This window comes from Hevea brasiliensis, chromosome 16 (assembly GCF_030052815.1).
Source record: "Hevea brasiliensis isolate MT/VB/25A 57/8 chromosome 16, ASM3005281v1, whole genome shotgun sequence".
Taxonomy (NCBI): Eukaryota; Viridiplantae; Streptophyta; class Magnoliopsida; order Malpighiales; family Euphorbiaceae; genus Hevea; species Hevea brasiliensis.
In genome coordinates this window covers 18,377,812-18,394,100 of record NC_079508.1, presented here as the reverse complement: position 1 = coordinate 18,394,100, position 16,289 = coordinate 18,377,812, and positions in this window count along the sequence as shown.

Genomic DNA, 16,289 nt, shown 5'->3' with positions numbered 1-16,289 from the left:
TCCCTCTCTGGCTTTCCAGTCTGAGGGGTGAGTTTGGATGAGTACTCATTAGCTAGCTAGCCACCTCCCTAATTGATTTCGATTAGTGGGGTGAGTTTGCCTTGTCGTGATGCACACACGACATGTTCGGAAATTTTGTTTCATGGCCTAAGTTGTGTTATTGTTTGGCAACACTATATTTATGAAATTGTTTGATCAAGCTGTGCTATATTAAGCTTTGAAAATTATGATTTGTTATAAATGTGATTTGAGAAAAAAAATTGTGAAATGCGATTATGAGATTTTTGAATGATGATTTGTTTATAAATGTTTTAAATTATGCGCATTTTATGCTTTATTGTGCACCATTGAGTATTTATATACTCAGCAATAACTTTAACTTACTGTCACATATAGGGAAAAGGACATAGCAGCAGAGCGAGCTGCTACAGTTAGAGAGGAGCACAATTGAAGGATTTTTGTACGGGTATTTGTTTATACCCTGGTAGTTTAGTTTGATGTAAATATGATAGTATGCATATGTATCTCTGTAATTTGAGCAGTTGTACAGATAAAATTGTAATAATATTATTTTTGAGATTTTGCATCTGTAAATTAACTTATGATTGTAAATTAATGATTTAAAATGTAATGTGCATGAGTTATGAAATGTTTTGAGATATTAATTCTTGATTTGAAATTTAGATTTTGAATTGAAATGTTGCTATTGCTGTTGATTTGAAGTTTGGTGGTTGCAAATGGAGTTGTAATTGAGAAATATATTGGGAGTGTTTCTATTTTCAGGTTTTGAAGAACTATTTTCTCAAAATATAGATGGCAATCTGCCAAAATTTTTGTAAAAATTGCAGAGATTTTAAATATCTAAGAATTTAATTTATGTTTGCACTTTAAATAAAGTTTTTTTTTTTAATTTGAAAAATTTTTACCCACCAATTCCAAAATTAAGAAAATTGTTTTGAAATCCCTTGTAGTATATTTAATGGGTTACCGGTAGGTGAAATACGATAATTCATTAGGTGTACTACGGGAACATGTTACATCTTACGAGGAGTAGGGTGTGACATGTTTAGTGGTATTAGAGCAAAGGTTTTAAAATAAATTTTGAACTGTGAATTTAAAATATTTTATCTGTAAATACAACTGCTCAAATGTTTGATATATATGACATATTTACATAATGAATATGCACTAATGGAGGTCAACCTCCTTGTGTTTGTTATCAGAGAGTAGAAAATTTCTAGAAAACGGAATGGAAGAGGGAGATCATTCCGTAGAGCAATCTGTCGAGGCTGAGGCCCAAGGAGAAGCCCCAGCGTTCCAAAATGTGAGTGGGTCAGCCACTCCAGCTCCTCCTCAAACACCGCAGTTCCCTACTCAGTTTGCACGGCAGATGGCTGCATTCTTTCAACAAATGGCGGGAAATGTGCCACCTCAAGCACACACACAAGTACCTGCAGCATAACCACGGCCTTCGGCTCGGCAATATAAGAAACTAATGAAATTTGGGGCTACAGAATTCAAAGGAACAGTGGATCCCTTAGAAGCAGAACAACGGTTAGAGAGGATGGAACGGGTTTTCAAAAAACTACAGTGTGCTGAAGAGTTGAAGTTCGAATATTCAGTATCACTTCTGCAAGGGGATGCATATGAGTGGTGGAAGACCATCCCCTACAGTCTGGTAGAGCCACCAGTCCTCACATGGGCAAACTTTTTAAGGGAATTTTGACAAAAGTGGGTCCCTGATACTTATGTAGACAAGAAGCTACAAGAGTTTTTAAGTTTGAAGTAAGGGGATAGAACTGTAGCAGAATATGAGCGGGACTTTTCAAGGCTAAGCCATTATGCAGGAAGCTTAGTCTCCACCCCTAGAGACCGGTGTAAAAGGTTTGAGGCTGGGTTGAGGCCTAGCTTGAGAATGCAAGTGGTAGGGTTTTGACTCTAGAATTTTTCTAAATTGATTTCACAAGCCCTGGAACTGGAAAGGATAGAATCAGAATGGGCAGTGAAAAAGAGTACACAAGAGAAAGAGAAAACTGAAAAGGTTACTAGTCAAGCTACTAAGAGTGGCTCTGGGAAAAGAAAACATTTTGGAGGATCTAACTCAAGCGAATTAGGTAGAGGTATATCTTCTAGATAGAAACCATCCCAATCCGATCAGCAAACTCAACAGAGATGCAGAAATACGCTATCGGATCGACTTTGTGAGACTTGTGGTAAACCACATAGTGGAGTATGTTATAGAGCTATAGGAGCATGTTTCAAATGTGGAGGGACTGGTCATTTTGTTAAGGATTGCATAAGTCCATGCCGTTATGGATCATTCACCACGCCAGAAGGATCAGCCCAAGTTTCTACCCCGAAGAGTTCACCAACAGTTGGTAGAGGCAGAGGCAGTGGTAGTACACTTGGAAGTCAGAGTACTGTGAATCAACCAGGACAAGGTGATGCTCCAGTGAGAGTATACACTATGAGACAGAGGGACGAGGATGAGACTTCTGGTATAGTTGCTGGTATTTTCTCAATTCTTAACTGAGATATGCATATGTATATAAAAAAAAAATCAAATTTGATATGTTAGTGACTAGTCTTTTTAAAATTAATTTTGGAAGAGTTTGTCAGTGAAAAGTATTTGCTAGCACACAAGAATTTGTAAAGTTAATTAGTAAGCCTAATTATGTAAGGAAAGAGAACCTAAAAGTAAGTTATAGTAATATAGTTATCTTAGATGCGGGTAAGGGTATTACTGCTGATAGAAGTCAGTGGGTACCATAATCAAAATAAGTTCAAGATATTAGTGAATTTAAAAGAAATAAGATATAGGGAAGTTTGTTCTATTGGGATGTATCGTAGTAACTATGCAATGTTCTTGATGTTTGTGCTGTAAGCTGCAGATTATAATACTGACTTGGGATTTATTGTGTAGAGCTACGTACTACCCAATAGTACACAAGAATAAGAATAGTTACAAACGGCATCTGTTTTGGTACAGTTATGATAAGATAATGTTTTCTTATTAGAAAGGAGTTTGAAAAATCCTAACTTGGGATTTAAAACTTTAAAGTTAGAATATTGAAAGGTTATAGTTCAGTACAAAAGAAAATAATGACTACACATCAGTGCAAAATAAGCTATAGAATATCGATAGATAAAAATAAATAGAACAGTAAGAAATGAGAAAAATACTAGATGAGGAATTGCCACCAAGGCAAGCAATTTACTTAAGATGCGTAATGATATTCCGAACTATTTTATAAAGAAAGAAATAAGTTAAACCAAAGCAAACAAGATAGTGCAAAATGGCACATAGGCCTTGGTCATAAATGGAGATGGTAAGATAATGGTTATGGACCCATGGCCAAGAAAGAAAAGACTACAAAAGAAAATAATTGCTAAAATAATAGCAAGAAAAGACTAAAATATTCTAAACTAAACTAAAGGTTACATCAAATGATTAAGAGATTTGATAAGAAAGGAGTAAAACTAAGTTCTCACCCATAGGATCACACAAGGTCCTAGAAAAGTGGATCCACTAGCACACAGATTTCCTTACCTCTAAAATTGAAATGAATTTGAATCTAACTTATGACAAAAGCTCATAAGGAACATGACACACGAGGTAAGCAATCAATGAGTAAATAGCGTTGGTTAAATTGCTATGGACCATTATTCCGATTATAAAGCTATGTAGAAATGTGAGAAAAACATGAGAAAACAACATGAATGACTATTTGAGGACAGATAGTGGACATAATTTCGAGGACAAAATTATTTTAAGGGGGGGAGAATTGTAACATCCCTATTTGCATAGTATGGTAAATTATACTATTCCAGTGACCGGTGTCGGTCCGGACAATTAAGAGAATTAGAACCACACTTAAGAAAACTAGATAAGCCATAAACATAAATAATTAGTAATTGTCAATTAGTTAAGTATAAATAATAAAATAGAATATAAGAAGTTAAATGAGCCGAGAGTCACAGCGATGGGTGACCTTCTCAGGAACGACTGCGAAGTCAATTTAAACTCAAATTTCAAACCATAAAATGTGACGCCGCGGTCCTTAGGACTATTGTGAACACAGTGGAAAAGAGAAAATCACGAAAAAGAACTGTTAATCCAGTCAAATAATTAGGTTAAGGAGCCGGAAGAAATATTGAATTATTTGCAAATCGGGTTGAACCGACGAGGGGTAATTTGGTCAATTGACCCTGAGAGCTGACTCTTGACCTAACTGTCCAATAAAATCGGAGAAAAGAAAATTTTTGAATCAAGAATTAAAATTAAAGAACTAATGAAAAAAAAAAAAAAAAGAAAAAGAAAAAGTGAAAAAAAAAAGTGATGACATCATGCGTGACATCATGCATGATGCAATAAATATTATAATTAAAAATTAATTTTTGGATAATTTTCGTAGTCTTTCAAGAGCATAAATTGATAAAAGAAAAGAAAAAAAAAAGTCTTCTTCTTCCTTATTTTGCCGCCTCTCTCCTCTCTCCCTCACTGCATTCTCCATTAAAGCTCATTTTGAGCTTGATCAAACCCACAATTCCACCATAGAAAGTCAAACCTCCAACATTAAACCTTGATTTCAAGCCTTGATAGAGGACTTGACAAAAAAAGAAAGAAGAAAAGAAAAAGGAAATTGGAGAATTCAAATCCAAGTGGAGGTGAGAACTCTAATTTGAAAATTTTAGATTATTAGTTGTGTTTGTAGCTTAAAGTAACTTAGAAGTTAAAGAAATGAAATGAAATCAATTGTTGAAGGACCAAAGTAAAAATTTGGCCAACTAGGGTTACTATGCATATGCTTGTGTTTTGCTTGAATTTAATATGTTAGGCAAGCTTGTATGAATGTGGTAGTGAGATTGATATGCTTAGATTTGGTTAAATGCAATAATTTAGTGAGTTAGGGTTTTGGACACCTAGGGTTTAGAGGAAAAAATTTGGAGAAATGGTGAAATGATGTATTTGATCTATTTTGAAGTGAGAAATGATCATTTGTGAGCAAATGAAATGTGTTGGAAGTGTTTGAACCAAAAGCAAATTCGGATTCAATGTGGTCATGTTGTTGGTAGTAGGACCAAGTTCCTTTTGAGAGACCAAAACTGAAAATTTATAAGCCCAATTAGTGTGAAGCCAATTGAGAATGAAACTAGACACAAAATGGCACATTTTTCATTTAGGAAGCATGCCCAAAAAGTGACCAAAACCTAGTGAACAAATTGACCAAATCTAAAAATTCTTAGTCTGACCTGTACAAATTGACCAAATGAACAATATTTGTTCATTTGGCCATTACTTGAGCTAGGCAGGTCTAAATGACCTGAAATTTTACCAGTGGACAGATGAGATATAGACCTAAAACTTTCAAGAAAAACACAAACCCAAATTATTCCATTAACTAAGTCATTTGGCCACCCAAATTTGGTAACCTAAAACTGCCAGAACCAAAATTTGCCCAGAAATCTGGGTTAAGTCCAATCCGGCAGCCATGGTTCAAATGGCTATAACTTGAGCTACAAAACTCCAATTAGAGTGATTAAAAAAGGAGAATAAACTTAAGACAATAGGGAACATTTTCTATAAAGAAAGTTTTGCTAAATTCTAACAGCAAAATGATAATGGAATAGTGCAACTTAAGACACCAAAACTGAAAATTTGCAAAATTGCCTAAAAGACTTAGAATTTGAGTAAACAACCAAAACCAACAAATGTAGTGACCAAAATGTGGTATGTGGGTGAAGTTGGAATTCTCATACCTATTAAGCCTTAGAAAGTCAACAAATTGACTTGAATAGTATCATGAATAGTAACTCCAAAATGAAAATTTCCAAGAATGTTAGTTTAAGCATATTTGGGCTAGAATTAAGTATTTATAAATTAATTATTGGATTTATTGTGAAATAAGCTACTGAAATACTATAAATTTTGTGTTTCAGCTGAAAAAGACCTGAAAAGTATAACGGACTGAGTCAAGGCCTAGAGGCGACTCACATCAGGTTTGTGTACAACAAACTTAAAATTCTTTGTCTCTACTTGACAATTCTTGAAATAAATGTTGTGAATAATTTTGATTGTTATGGCTTTGAAAATATTATTTGAAAAATAGTGTGTTGCATACTTTATAAATGAAAAGTTTAGAATGAAATATGATTTGTGAATTGTATAAAATATTTAAATAACTTGATTTAAATTGTTTTTAATTCACACTTGGCATGACTATATCAATATGTTCCTCCTCCACTTGTGGGGCGAGTTTGATATTTGATCACTTTCCTCCCTCTCTGGCTTTTTAGTCTGAGGGGTGTGTTTAGATGAGTACTCATTAGCTAGCTAGCCATCTCCCTCATTGATTTCGATTAGTGGGGTGAGTTTGCCTTGTCATGATGTACACACGACATGTTCGGAAATTTCGTGTCATGGCTTAAGTTGTATTATTGTTTGGCAACACTATGTTTATGAAATTGTTTGATCAAGCTGTGCTATATTAAGCTTTGAAAATTATGATTTGTTATAAATGTGATTTGAGAAAAAGAATTGTGAAATGCGATTATGAGATTTTTGAATGATGTTTTGTTTATAAATGTTTTATATTATGCATTTTATGCTTTATTGTGCACCACTAAGTATTTATATACTCAACGATAGCTTTAACTTGCTGTCGCAGATAGAGAAAAGGACATAGCAGCAGAACGAGCTGCTACAGTTAGAGAGGAACACAATTGAAGAATTTTTGTATGGGTATTTGTCTATACCCTGGTAGTTTAGTTTGATGTAAATATGATGGTATGCATATATATCTCTGTAATTTGAGCAGTTGTACAGATAAAATTGTAATAATATTATTTTTGAGATTTTGCATTTGTAAATTAATGACTTAAAATGTAATGTGCATGAGTTATGAAATGTTTCGAGATATTAATTTTTGATTTGAAATTTGGATTTTGAATTGAAGTGTTGATATTGCTGTTGATTTGAAGTTTGGTGGTTGCAAATGGAGTTGTAATTGAGAAATATATTGGGAGTGTTTCTATTTTCAGGTTTTGAAGAACTGTTTTCTCAAAATATAGATGACACTCTACCAAAATTTTTGTAAAAATTGCGGAGATTTTAAATATCTAAGAATTTAATTTATGTTTGGACTTTAAATAAAGTTTTTTTTTTTAATTTGAAAAATTTTTACCCACCAAATCCAAAAGTAAGAAAATTGTTTTAAAATCCCTTGTAGTTAGGTGTAGTATGGTAATTCATTAGGTGTACTACGGGAACATGTTACATCTTACGAGGAGTAGGGTGTGACAAGACAGGGATCTAACTTTAATGTGGTAACCTTCTTCAAATTTTTAGTGTAAGAACCCTAAAATGGGAACCAAAGACAATGACCTGAACCTAAAATCTAGAAGGCATAGGGTTCACGAGTCCAGGTCAGTCAATTAGCGATAACTCACCCTACATAACTTGACAAAATTATGATTCTTGAACTTGAGTGACCTTAATACATAAGGTAACAACTTATATGAAGGATATTAGGCCTAAAAATGACTGTAGCATGCCCAAATGACTAAATAAAGTGTGACTCAAAAATCTGTCTGGTTCTGGAACCAGAAAGAGGCAATGAACCAGTTTTGTTATTTGACCATAACTTGGGTTCTAAAACTCCAAATGACATGATTCAAAAAGGAAAACCAAGATAAGACATAGAATAATAACTTCCATGAAGGAAGTATGGCAAAAAAGTGTCTACATTTTAGCCAATTTGATAGGTAAAATTAAAACACCAGTTCTAAACCTAAAGAAAGGTTAATGAAATCATTTGATACATAAAATGTAAATTACCTAAATAGTTTGCTAAACACATAAGTCATATGAAAATACACTTGGGACCTATGGTTCCATCATACATAAAATAATGAGAGTGATAAATACATAAGTGATATGAATATGTACTTGGAACTCATGTTCCCATTATAAATGACATGAATATGTACTTGGGACCTATGTTCCCATAATAATGGCATGAAAATGGTATAAATCATAGGTAGTGCATGAAATGAAATAATAACATGTTATGAAACCTTAATAGTACATAGCATGAAATAATAAAACTATAAGTACTTAATAATACTAATTTGCCCAAAGTATACCTAGACTCATGTGTATAGCTTGGATCGATTGGTATGCCAATTAGGGACTATAGATTGTAGTACTTCCCAAAGAAATAATCATTGTTAGACAATATATGTCTGATATAATTGTTCTATAGGCTTTATGCCTGCCCTTGGGCCATTGTGCCTATTATAATTTTTAGCTTTACGTCTGCCCGCTGGCCTAGTGCTTGACATGACAGATGTATACATGATAGACATATAGATGTCTAGTTATTATACTCCCATATATCCAGCCTTTATTGTCTGTTATAGGTTATTTGGGTACTGATATGAATTTAATAAGACTGAATATGGAATAAGTGAACAGAAAAGATCCTGATTAACTTAATTGCTCCCAAAGTTCAATAAACTTGTAAATGACTCAAAATTTACGAAATTATACATGGAATAATTATTTTAATTATTTAATTATTTTTATTTTAATTTATGCATTACTAAACAATTCGCTTTGCGCGTTGGTTTTTACCACGCGTAGGTATTAGAGACCACCAGCAACAGCAGCAGCAGTAGGGACAGATAGGGATTGCATCAGATCTGCTTAGTATGGATGTCACCTCAAACATTTATTTTTAGTAGGGCCCATATGTATGTTTAGATTTGGTATTTGACTTATTGTACATAAGTAAATGATGTAAATCATTTTGAGACATGTAATTAAATTTTGGGATTGTACATAATTTGTAAAGTATTGTATATAAATTTTATATGAATGAATGAAATATGTTTTCTTGAAAATTATATGAGAAATGATGTATGATGCATGGGAAATTGATATGAGCAATGATGAAATATATAAAAATATGAAATGGATATAAACTGTTTTTAACAGGTAAATAGTGAAACCCGCCATATGCTAATAAAAACAGAGGAGACTCTGTCTGAGTCTCCATAAAAATGAAATGTGACAAAAAAAAAATTTCTATACATGGGATGATATAAATAAATGGACGTTAAATTAATAATGTACATTGAAAAGATAAGATAGGGTGCTCTGGCACTGAATGTTACATACCTTGCTCGGCTACACTATAGATGGGTAAGGGGTGTCACATGGTTTATGTCAAACTTGAATTGCATCGAATCTTATTTTCTCTTTTAATTCCAATTTTTGATTAGTTAGACTTTTTAATTGGAAATTCTTTTCTGGCTAAGTCTATCTATCCTGGCCAGGAACTTAAATCATCAAGAACAATTAAATAAACATAGGACTTTATCCCTATTTACTTAGGATAATAGATTCCATCTTAACTAACACCTATCTCCATACATAACTAGTCAGAGCCAACATGCCCATATACTCATACCTAGTATAAGTATGAAAGCAGTATCAAACTAAAACTACCTATATATAAGATGATTGTATTATCTCAAGTCAAGGGATTATATGCACTAGTATGATCTTTATGACATTACATTGACAAGAGCAAACTCCATGTGTATGTCATAAGTGTCACTGGTTTGACCCACTCATCATATGAATGCCCATATTATTTGTTATATGGCATAAGACTCACCATTCCAACCCATTAGCATCTCATACTAATCTATGGAAACAAACACAAGTGAGAATCCTTCTGGATAAATCATGTCCTATGATGTATCCTAGATTATGAACCAAAATTTATAATACTTGTGCTAGAATGTTTTGTCACTCATATTCTTAACAACTTAAGAATGAAACATCTAACAAGATATTAAAGGACTTTTATCAATTAAACATAAATAATTTATATTAACAAAAAAGAATATTTGCCTTTATTAAAGAATAAATATTTATAAGATACAAATAAATGAAATGCTTTAAGGTATATTACTAACATAGATGTACTTAAGAATGATTAGCAATTTATAAGAATTCAATTACCACTAGAAATCCATTCTAATTACGATTTTTGTTTCCTACTTTGGAAGTGTGGGATTCACCAAATTAGAGGGAGGACAAATTTGATTAAAAGATCATGATCATTTCGGTTAATTACTTGGTATAATTTACTAATTAGAATCTTGTTATTTTCTAGATTTAAATATGATAAAATGACATTAAAAACATCAAACATTCTCACTGGCATAGTAGATAACGATAGGCTAACTGGTGGTTAGGAAATCTCAAGATTGTCTTGAATTTAGAATGTATTGGATATGTTTTGGACTCAAAAGTTCCTCTTCTATGACTAATGAGTTACAAAAGCAACATAAAAAGATGCATATAGCATATAAAATCCTAGATTGCCTGCAAGAGTTGTATGGTCAACATAGCAGGAATGCTAGATATGAGATATTTAAGTAGCCATTCATGATGAAGATGATTGAAGAGATGGATGTGAGAGCCTATATACATAAAATGATTAGGCTTATTGAGCAGCTTAAGGCACCTGAGTTTTCAATGGACTTCTCACTTTAGACAGATTTGATATTACAATCCCTTGTTGAGTCATTTGAATCTTTTATCACAAACTGTCATATGACCAAGGCTGAATTCACACTTGTTGTGTTATTAAATTTGCTAGTCATTAGATAAAATAATAATCTTGGTAGTAAAGGGAAGGAAGTTGCTTTAGTTGCTTGTTCTTCTGGAAAGTCCAAGAAGAAGAAAGGCAACAAAAAGAAGAAAACTTCCACCCTTGGTCCATCTAGCAAAATTGCAAAAAACCAATCTAAAAAGAAGAAGAAGGCTGAAGCTGTTACAGATAAAAGAAAGTGTTTACATTATCAAAAGTATGGGCATTGGAAAAGAAATTGCCTAGAATATTTGGTATCTCTGAAAAACAAGGAGGATAAGCCTTCTGAAGGTATGTCAATATCTTATTATTTAGATTATGTTAATACTCATAGTTTATCTATAACTTGGGTTTTAGATACTAATGCAAGTTCTCACATATGTTTTGATATGTAGGAACTAGCAAGCAGTGACAGCTTAAAGGAACAAAATATTAGACTTTAGATTGGCACTGGAGCAAGTATTGCAGCCTTAGCCATAGGGCCTAATTCTTTATATCTAAAAGAATATGTTTTGCTCTTAGATCATATTTTGTATGTATCTGATCCTTTTAAAAACATCAATTTTGTATCTAGCTTAACTAGTAATGGACATGAATTTCATTTTATATATGATGTTTGCAATATTTATTTTAGAAATAAAATTATTGGTATGAGTTATTTGCAAGATGATCTTTATTATTTAGATAATAATAACAAACAACTTTAAGCAATCAAATTGAGTTTAATGCAATCATTGAAATCAAATCAAGTTCAAGACAACTTTATCACTTAAGATTAGGTCATATTACAAAAGATAGGATCACAAAGTTGGAAAAGATAGGGATTTTATCCACATTGGGTTTTGAATCTGCCCCAACTTATAAATCCTGTCTTTAAGGCAAGATGATTAGATCACCTTTTATTGGATAAGGGATAGGAGCTAAAGAATTTTTAGAGCTAGTATAGAGTAACGTATGTGGCCCATTTAAAGAAATGGCAAGAGGAGGTTTTTCCTATTTCATTACCTTTACAGATGATATATCAAGGTATGGATATTTGCATATGATGAAACACTGTAGACCCTTATTTTGTGATGAGTATGTGCATTGAAGCTATGGGAAACTCAATGATGAAAAATTACATAACTGCAAGATGTAATTGGAGGCATGGAGCTGAATTATTAATTTTGTGGCATGATCTTGAAAAAAATAACAATAATATGTTTTCTTTTGGGAAATGAATTTAATTAAATTTAAATAATTTTTTTTTGTTTAAATTTAATATGAGTAGTTTTTAAATGTTCCTAATTAAGCTTAATTGGGCCCCATGGGCCTAAGAAAGCCTAGTTAGGAATTTTAAATAGAACCTATTTAATTTATTTTTTGAAAATTAAAATAAGAAAATATATTTTTCTCTATCCCTCTCCCATACAAACTCTCTCTCCCCCTTTGGCCTCACTCTCTTCCTCACTCCCTATTGGTGCCACCCCCTTTCCCTCTCTTCCTATTGGTTGGAACACCTCACCCAAATTCCTCAATCCTAGTTGTTTAAGTTATCTAAACTTTATCACACTACGACTTCAAACCCTACCACACCTCTTCCTTACTCCCTATTAGTGCCTTCCCCTTCCCCTCTCTTCCTATTAGTTGATACACCTCATCCATATGTCAGTCTCACCAAAATTCTCCAATCCTAGTTGTTTAAGTTATCTGAACTTTATCACCCTAGAACTCCAAACCCTATCACACCTCTCTCCCAAAACCCTATAAATACCCTATTGGAGAAAGAAAAAAAAAAGGAAGAGGAGAAGACAAAAAAACAAAAAGAAAAAAAAATTTAAAGAGAGAAATAGTCAAAATTCTTTTAGTTCTTCTTTCTTTTTTGCGATATTTCTTGAAGGTTAGTTCTTTTATTTTCTTTTCAACATCTATGCCATGTAATGTTTAATTCTATGTTCCTTGTTTTTAATTTATTTTGTATGTTCATATAGATCATGTAATCATATTTAATTTGATGGGAGGAGGAGAAAACAAAAAAAAAAAAAAGGAAAAAAAAAAGGAAATTTAAAGAGATAAATAATCAAAATTCTTTTAGTTCTTCTTTCTTTCTTGCAATATTTCTTTAAGGTTAGTTCTTTTATTTTCTTTTCAAGATCTATGCCACGTAATTTTTAATTCTATGTTCTTTGTTTTTAATTTATTTTGTATGTTCATATAGATCATGTAATAATGTTTAATTTGAGGGGATACACAACTCTGCACATGTTCAGTTTTCTGTCTCTCATATTTTTATTATTTTTTATTATTTTCTAAATCTGTAAAAGATTTGAAAAATTATATGCATATTTTACATGAAATTCTATTAATTTTAGGCTTAAGAATCACTAAAAAAACTTTAATATTTTGTAAGTTATAGTTGTTTGAAAATATGGTTCCTGCAAAATTCGATTTACAGGATACCCGACTTGTGGAGCCCATATCTCCCTTGTTTCTTAATATTTTTGTGCAAATCTAGTGTTTAAAATTAAGTTTGGAAATCTTTTCCAATTAGTTTCGCATTCATATCTGTTATGGTTAGTGAGTTATGAATTTTACAAAAACGTAGTGCGATTTTGTCATTAGGAAAATTTACGATTTGTAAATATTATTTGGCTAGGGTTTTGTTTAATCTATGAATTTTATGATGTTATATGATGTTTTGGCTGTCTTTTGTAATTTTTTCATGATTTTTAGACGTGTCTAACTATTTTCAAAAATCAAATTTCTTGCTATTGTCAATATGCCATAATTTGAGAATTGTATATCTATATATGTTCTTATATGTTCTTGAGTTCTAATTGATATTTGATTTATTTTTCTGAGTTCTCTTAATTCAAGAAGTGTTATGAAGTGTTTGGATCATGTTAGAAGACCTAGACCCTTAGGTAGTTGTAACTAATCAGGAATTTTATCCCCTTAGGAGACTAGAGTTAGAATCTAATATGAATTGTTATTAGTATTTTCTTATTTTCTTTAATTTCTTTACTTTTTAGTTACTTTATTTTTATTACAAACAAAATTGGTAAGTAGCCCTAAGGTAAGTACTAAAGAGGGCATTTACGTAGAGCTTACATGGAGCTAGACGGGAGTAAGCCATGGAGCTAAACTGAAGTAAGCCAGGGATATCATTGCCATACTAGAAGAGAAAACCCTTTTTTAAGTGTAGCTTACCCTAATGGCAACTGCAATTACTAACAAGTAAGTAATCCTAAATTCCTAGAATAACCATTGGCATGAAATTATAGTAATAATAGTATTTTTATTTGGTAAATTGAAATTAACTTTGTTTTTAATTTAACTGACTTTTGCATGTAATTAATTTAAACAAATACTTCATAAATTAAAATTAATCTTATTTGTAAATTAAACTAATCTTGGCATGTAAAATAAATTTAATTTAATACTTGGTAATCATAAAATAATTTTTCATGTTAGAAATCTTTATTAGATTATGATTGTCTTGGCCTTATGTGATATTAGAATAAATTACACATGTACATAATTAATTTAGTTTAATTTGGAGAAAAATTAATTAATTAAGTGAAATAGAAACTTAGGGTTATTTGAAATTGAATTTGTTTGTAAATTAAATTGTCAATAATAAATTAAATTTAGTCATCCGGTAAATATCATTTAAATAATTAACAACCCCATAGATAAGAATTACTTGTGCATGAAAATTGTTTGTAAACAACAACCCTTTTGTGAATTACTTGCGTGTGTAGGATTAGAATTGCATTTTTAGGATAAAGTTTAATAAATAAATAATAAACAAGACTTTTAGAAACTTTAGTAGAGGATTGGCACTCAAATTAACGAGGTTAGACCAGGCATAAAGGGTGCCTAACACCTTCCCCTTACGTACCCACTATCCCGAACCTAGACATTGGGCTATGGTAATGATGGTTGTGGAAACTCTGCAAGGAGTAAGTTGCCATCAATGACCCTTAGAAGAAACATTGAATATGTCCAGGTTATTACTCGGGTGGCGACTCCTGTCTATCTATGCCTTCGTGGCATAAATCCTTAGTACCGTGGTAGTGTTATGGGAAGACGGTACTTACCAGCAGTTTGATTCTATTAGGATTGTATGAAGTGCATGTCTAAGAAATGCTCTCTAAGGAGGTGGTACTTAAGTGAGACTATTGTGACTCCATCATCTTTCCTGGGCATTACCTGGTGCATTTTATATAATTCTAGTAGATGATATTACGCCTCACGCCCCTCCCCGCTCTACAGTTTCACGACTCCATTGGGAACTAAATGGATAGTTACTCCAATATGTTTCTATTAGTCTAATATCATTTCTTTGTTAAACTTTTTGCATTCCACTACATTATCACACGGATCACCCTTACCCTTTTTAGCCCCGCTAGTACTAGCCAAGGAGACCATAGTTCCACTCGAGCTATGACGAATTGGTGAATGCTAGCACCTCATGCCTGTACCTTCGAGTATATAAAAGAGCCATAGCTCCAGCCGTTGTGCTTAATGGACAAGCTCTCACATGGGTGAACCTTTTCTGACCCGATGAAGCCCATGAGCCTTAGATTTCAGCCCTAGGTACCTCATAGATTTTTGTTGTGCTAGATTTATAACCTGACTGTTCAAACCATAAGTTTTAGTGATAGTTGAGATGAACCTAGGCCTATGCATAAACCCAATGTATGTATAGGCCCAAGTCCATTTCAAAACTCGTGTTAAGCAATAGGATGCTTACTTATGGTTACACTTTAAGGATATAAATCCTTTGTTTATGAGGGTAGGATTGTCCTGGACCACCCCCTGGTGGTGTGTCCAGTGTACCGTAGCCTAGGATAGAATTTTTTTCTTACCTTGCGCGTGAGAGTTGAAGGTATAAGGGGGCGAAGATTCAGTTCTGGAGATTTTTTTTTCGATTTTGATTCAGTTTTTGGTCTAATTTTAGTTCAGCTTGTATGGTCTAGTTTTGGTTCTATTGGTATGGTTTGGTTTTGGTTTTGTAAAAGTAAAGGCAAAAAAAGAAAAAAAAATGGTCCATTCATACATTGCATTCATGTACATAGCATGCTTAGGTTAACCTTAAATCCTATTTTTTTGAAGCAAACATAGGCTCAAAACACACCAAAGAGACTTTCAATTAGGTCACTTGGGTTAGGGAAGGGAAGAGACTAGTAAGGATTTCACCTGCACTACTTAAGATGGAAGAAACTATGGTCGTGCTTGATGAAATATTGAACGCCAAGATGTTTGAGCTAGAAGAAAAAATTGTGGTCAACTTTAGAAAGAGGCCCCGAGGTAGGCCAATTAAGTGGCATTAAAGTTATTGAGGTTCAAATTGTGTCTCACACCCCAAGGAGATTTTTCCAATTTAGCTAAGCCTTATCTGAAGTTTTAGAGCGTTTCAAAGCTCAAGACCTCCTACAGCTCTTAGCACCCAGACCACTACCAAATCCACTCCCACCTAGCTATGATATCAACCAATGTTGCCGGTTCTACCAAGCTCACAGTCATGACACTGACTGATGCTTTCAACTTAAACATGATATCTAAGACCTAATTGATGCTAAAAGGATAATTGACCTAGAAAATCAACTAAAAAAACCCTATACTAGCCCCATGCCT